This window comes from Myotis brandtii, unplaced genomic scaffold (assembly GCF_000412655.1).
Source record: "Myotis brandtii unplaced genomic scaffold, ASM41265v1 scaffold182, whole genome shotgun sequence".
Taxonomy (NCBI): domain Eukaryota; kingdom Metazoa; phylum Chordata; class Mammalia; order Chiroptera; family Vespertilionidae; genus Myotis; species Myotis brandtii.
In genome coordinates this window covers 3,285,355-3,291,455 of record NW_005356751.1, presented here as the reverse complement: position 1 = coordinate 3,291,455, position 6,101 = coordinate 3,285,355, and positions in this window count along the sequence as shown.

The following is a 6,101-nucleotide window of genomic DNA, read 5'->3' as shown; positions in this document are numbered from 1 at the left end:
AGACACAGAGAAAAAGCCATCTTTCCAGAGGAGCGCCTCAGTCTCACCATTCTTTAACATCTTACCTTAATCTTCAAATTAAGGCATTGAATAAATTAGGGTCCCCCCCCCCCGGTTATTTTTATACAATTAAAGCCCAGAGATTCCACAGGTGTGTTTTCCTTGACACAAAATTAGTACCTTGACTTTTACTGTTTCCTTCAGCCTTCCTTTTTCCATTTGAAATGAAATATTTTGAGCAAGACTTAAGGGCAAACAGAAGATGAGTCAGAAGCATCTTTTTTTTTTCTCGAGAATTTGGAAAGTTTTACTTGGCAACTTCCTGTGGAAGAGAAAGGTGAGCCTTTTTTCATTGTGTTCTTAAATGTCCAGCCAACTGTACTTCAACTTGAGTTCTGGCCCATTTCAGAGGATTATACATCTGTTTTGTTCAACTGCCCAGAGGTTTTGTGAATGGGTGCATTTTCAGAACCAAACATAACAAAAGTAAGAAAAATCACACAGAACTTCTTGGAAAAAAAGACTCTAAACTGTTTCCTTGATTTCCAACAACTGTGGTACCCTTGATCACAACTTGAACCAAAATATTAATTCCTGAACTGAAATGCACTTTCCTGTTTATTTCCTTACGCAAATGCTTACGTAATTTTGCCTCACACATAATCCTTCTCTACAACTTTTATAGTAACTGAGAGCAATTTCCAAAATTATTTTTTAAATCAAATGATTCTTCACAATATTTCTAGGAAGTGTATTTGGAGAGGGGTAGAATAATGGTTCTTCAAACAAACATAAAGGCAAAGAAGGATCAAGTGATAGATTAAGACTACACAAAGAATCACGGTGCTAGATTAGAATTTAGTTCATTCATTCAGTAAATATTCAGTAAAATTCCCATGTCTTCATATACTAGGATATATTTCTTCTGTTTTGTCTTATACCCCATGTGCCTTTTTAGAAAGATTACAACAAAAATTTATTATTTCATAGTTTTAGAGACTGAAAGTCTGAGATCAAGATGTAGGCAGGGTTGGTTCCTTCTGAGAATTGTGAGGAAGACTTTGTTCCAGGTGTCTCCCTGGCTTCTGGTGGTACTCTTTTAATCTTTGGCATTCCTTGATTTGTAGAAGCATCACTCAGATCTCTGCTTTGATATTCACATGGGGTTCTCATGTATGAGTGTCTTCAAATTTCCCCCATTTTTTTATAAGAGCCACAGTCATATGGGATTAGGGCCTTAATGGCCCCATTTTAACTTGCTTATCGCTGTAATGACCCTATTTCCAATTAAGATCACATTCTGAGGTATCAGTGTTAGGTCTTCAACATATGAATTTGGGGTAAGGACAACACAATTAAACCCAAATGCTATGTAATATAATAATAGCAAAAGCATGTGCTTATTTATTATTAATTTAAAAGTACTTATTGAGCACCTACTACATGCAAAACACTATGCTCATGTACATTTTGTAGGAATATACTTACATTTTGTAGGAATATACTCCCCATAAATTTTACTCCAATATTTTCCTGATTCCTTCCAACATACATCTCAAACTTACACAACCACAGTACCAGGAGGAAACCTCCTATTCTGAATCCAAAAGCTGCTGGGGTCCAGCCCCAGCGGGTCCAGGGGTTCCCAAAGGTGTGGACCGAGTCGGCGAAGAATGAATGACATGGAGGCAGTGTTCAGGTGATCATCATAGCCAGGTTCCTCTTTATTGCCATCTAACATCTGTATTTATACTATTTGGTCCCAATCCTATCCATTCTATACAAAAGGCCAGGGGGCTTCCCAACTCCATTCAAAGGTTACTCTATTGTTCCACTAAGCTACAAGGAAGTAACTGAAGGAGGTCACTCCAAGCAAAGATCAAAGCAACCAACCACCCCTCTGACACTCAGTTAAAGGGTTTACTGATAAAAATCCTCACCTGGGGAAACAACCTTTCTTCTCCTAGCCAGGTTCCTTCCCCTATTGTCCTCTTACATCTGCATTTATCCTATTTGATCTTAATCCCATCCATTCCATTCCAAAGGCTAGGGCGTTTCTCATCTCCATTTCAAGGTCCCTTGAAACATCCCTGCACAGACTGCCTCAAGCAGCCAGGGTGGATCAGCTTCCAGCAAAAAGCCATGAAGAGAGAAGAGCTAAGGAGAGTAGAAAAATAAGTCCAAACAAGGCACACTAGAATTATTTTCATTTTTCATTTGTAAGAGAGAAAAATGAAAGGTGTCCCTAATCAGAGCCAACATTTTTCCCTGCCTCCACTTAAGCAATGACTCTTATAAAGACCTTCTGTGCAATTTCCTTTATGTAACTCCTGATTCAGAAAATCCGTGGCATCAAAGACTGGATAACTTCAGGAGATTGAGATGTTATTATAAATGTTTACAAAGGTTATCACTTTTGTTGGATTGTTTCCTTTATCATTATGTAGTGTCCTTATTTGTCTCTTACTATCATCTTTGTTTTAAAGTCTATTTTGCCATATATGAGTACTGTTACCCCAGCATTTAAAAAAATTTCCATTTGCATGAGATGTCATTTTCCATCCCTTTACTTTTAGTCTGTGTGTACCTTTCATTCTGAGGTAGGTCTTGTATACAGCATAGAGATGGGTCTTGTTTTCTTACCCATTCAGCTACCCTATGTCTTTTGAGTAGAGCATTTAAGCCATTTACATTTAAAGTGACTATTGATAAGTACATATTTATTGCCATTTTATTCTTTTAATACTAGTTTAGTGGTAACACCTCATTTATATTTTTATTATCTAGGAAGCTCTTTATTTCCTCTTCAATTTTAAATGATAGCCTTGTTGGTTAAAATGGTCTTGTTTGTAGCTCCTTGCTTTTTATCACTTTCAATACTCATGCCAATCCCTTCTGGCCTGAAATATTTCTGTTGAGAAATCAGCAGTCAGTCTTATGGGAGTTCCCCTGTTGATATTTGTCTTTCTCTTGTTACTTTTAAGATTCTCTCTTTATCTCTAACCTTTGCCATTTTAATTATGATGTGTCTTAGTGTGGGCCTCTTTGGGTTCATCTTGATTGAAACTTTGTGCTTCCTGGACTTTTGTGTCTTTTGATTTCACCAAGTTAGGAAAGTTTTCTGTCATTATGCACCCAGCATAGGAGCACCTAAAGATATAAATCAAATCTTGATGGATATAAAGGGAGAAAGCAACAGTAATACAGTCATAGTAGGATATTTTAACACCCCATGGGCATCAATGGATAGATCTTACAGACAGAAAATCAATTAGGAAGCAGTGGATTTAACTGATATGTTAGATTAGCTGGATTTCATTGATATCTTCAAAGCATTTCACACTACAGCAGCAAAATATATTTTCATTTCAAGTGCATGTGGAACATTATCTAGGATAGACCATATGTTAGGACACAGTACAAGTCTCAATAAATTTAAGAAGATTGCAATAATATCAAGCATATTCTATGACTGTAATGGTATGAAACTAGAAATCACACCACACACACACACACACACACACACATACACACACACACACACAACTGAAAACACACAAACACTAGAGGCTAAATAACATCTTATTGAACAATACAATGAGATCAAGAAAGAAATCAAAAGATACCATGAGACATATGAAAATGAGAACACAACAACCAAAATTTATGAAGCACAGCCAAAGCAGTCTTTAGAGGGAAGTTCATAGTATTACAGGCCTATCTCAGAAAACAAGAAAAATCACATATAAACAGCCTAACTTTACACTTAAAAAAGAGTAAACAAAACTAATAGTGAGTAGAAGAAAGAAAATAATAATGATCAGAGCAAAAATAAACAAAAGAGAGTCTTAACAAACAATACAAAACATCAATGAAACCAAGAGCTGGTTCTTTGAAAATATATAGTAGATTGACAAACCTTCAACCAGATTCATCAAGAAAAAAAGAAAGAGGACTCAAATAAATAAAATCAAAATTGAAAGTGGGGAATTAACAACTGACACCACAGAAATAAAAAAAAGGATTATAAGAAAATATTATGAAAAACCGTATGCTAAAAAATTGGACAATCTGGACAAAATGGATAAATTCCTAGAAACATACAACCTTCCAAAATTGAATCATGGAGAGTTAGAGAACCTGAATAGACAGATTACAACTAATGAAATTGAAGCAGTAATGAAAAAACTCCCAGTAATAAAAACCTGGACTGGATGGCTTCACAGGTGAATTGTACCAAACATTAAAAGAACTAACAGTTATCCTTCTCAAATTATCCCAAAAAAAATCAAGAGGAGGAAAGACTCCCAAACTCATTTTATGGAGCTAGGATTATTTTAATTCCCAAAACAGATAAAGACACTACAAAGAAAGGAAATTATAGGCCAATGTCCCTGATGAGCACAGATGCTAATCCTAAACATAATATTAGCAAATACGGTCTAGCAATACATTTAAAAGATCATACACCATGACCAAGTGGGATATATTCCAGAGATCCAAGGTTTGTATAATATCTGAAAATCAATAAATGTGATATTCCACATAAATAAAATGAAGGATAAAAACCACATGATCATAATAAATAGCTGCAGAAAAATCATTATATAAAATCCAGCACCAATTTATGATAAAAACTATCAACAAACTGAAAATAGAAGAAACATATCTCAATGTAATAAAGGCCATATATGACAAACCCATAGCCAACATCATACTCAATGGGCAAAAACTAAAAGTGATACCCTTAAGATCAGGAACAAGACAGGGATGTCTGCTTTCACCACTTTTATTCAACATAATACTGGAAGTTCTAGCCACAGTAATCAGACAAAAAGAATAAAAGTGCATCCAAATTAGAAAGGAAGACATAAAACTGTTATTGTTTATAGATGACATGATACTGTATACTCTAAAGATTCCACCAAAAAACTACTAGAACTGATAAATGAATTCAGTATAGTAGCAGGATATAAAATATATATATTCAGCAATTGGTTGCATTTCTATACACCAACAATGAACTATCATAAAGGGAAACTAAAACAACAATCCCATTAATAACAGCATAAAAAATACCTAGGAACAAATTTAACCAAGGATATAAAAGACCTGTACTCAGAAAATTATAAGACATTGAAGAAAGAAATCAAAGAAGATACAAATAAGTGTAAACATGTACCATGTCAATGGATAGGAAGAATTAACATCATTAAAATATCCATACTGCCCAAAGCAATCTATTGATTCAGTGCAATTCCTATCAAGATATTCATGGCATATTTCACAGAACTGGAACAAATATTCCAACAATTTATATGGAACCACAAAATACTCTAAATGTCTCAGCAACCTTGAGAAAGAAGAACAAGTTGGAAGAATCACTACCTGATATCAAATTCTACTACAGGCTATAGTAATAAAAACAACATAGTAGTGGCATAAAAACAAACATATAGATCAATGTAACAGAATAGAGAACCCAGAAATAAACCAATGCCTTGCCCTAACCGGTTTGGCTCAGTGGATAGAGAGTCGGCCTACGGACTGAAAGGTCCCAGGTTCGATTCCGGTCAAGGGCATGTACCTTGGTTGCAGGCGCATCCCCGGGGGGGGGGGGGGGGGGGGGTGTGCAGGAGGCAGCTGATCGATGTTTCTCTCTCATCGATGTTTCTAAGTCTCTGTCCTTCCCCCTTCCTCTCTGTAAAAAAAAAAATAATAAAATATATTTAAAAAATAAAAATAAATAAACCAATGCCTTTATGGTCAATATTTGACAAAGGAGACAAGAACATACAATGGGATAAAGACAGTCTGTTCTATAAATGGTGTTTGGAAAATTAGAGAGATATGTGCCAAAAAAAAAAAATGAAACTTGGCCATCTTCTTATACCATACACAAGAATAAAGTCAAAATGAATTGAAGACTGAAATGTTAGACTCAAAACCGTAAAAATCTTAGTAGAAAACATAGGCAGTAAAATCTTGGACATCTCTTATAGCAATACTAGAGGCCCAGTGCACAAAAATTTGTGCACTCGGGGAGGGGGGGTTCCTCAGCCCGGCCTGTACCCTCTCGCAGTCTGGGACCCCTCAGGGGA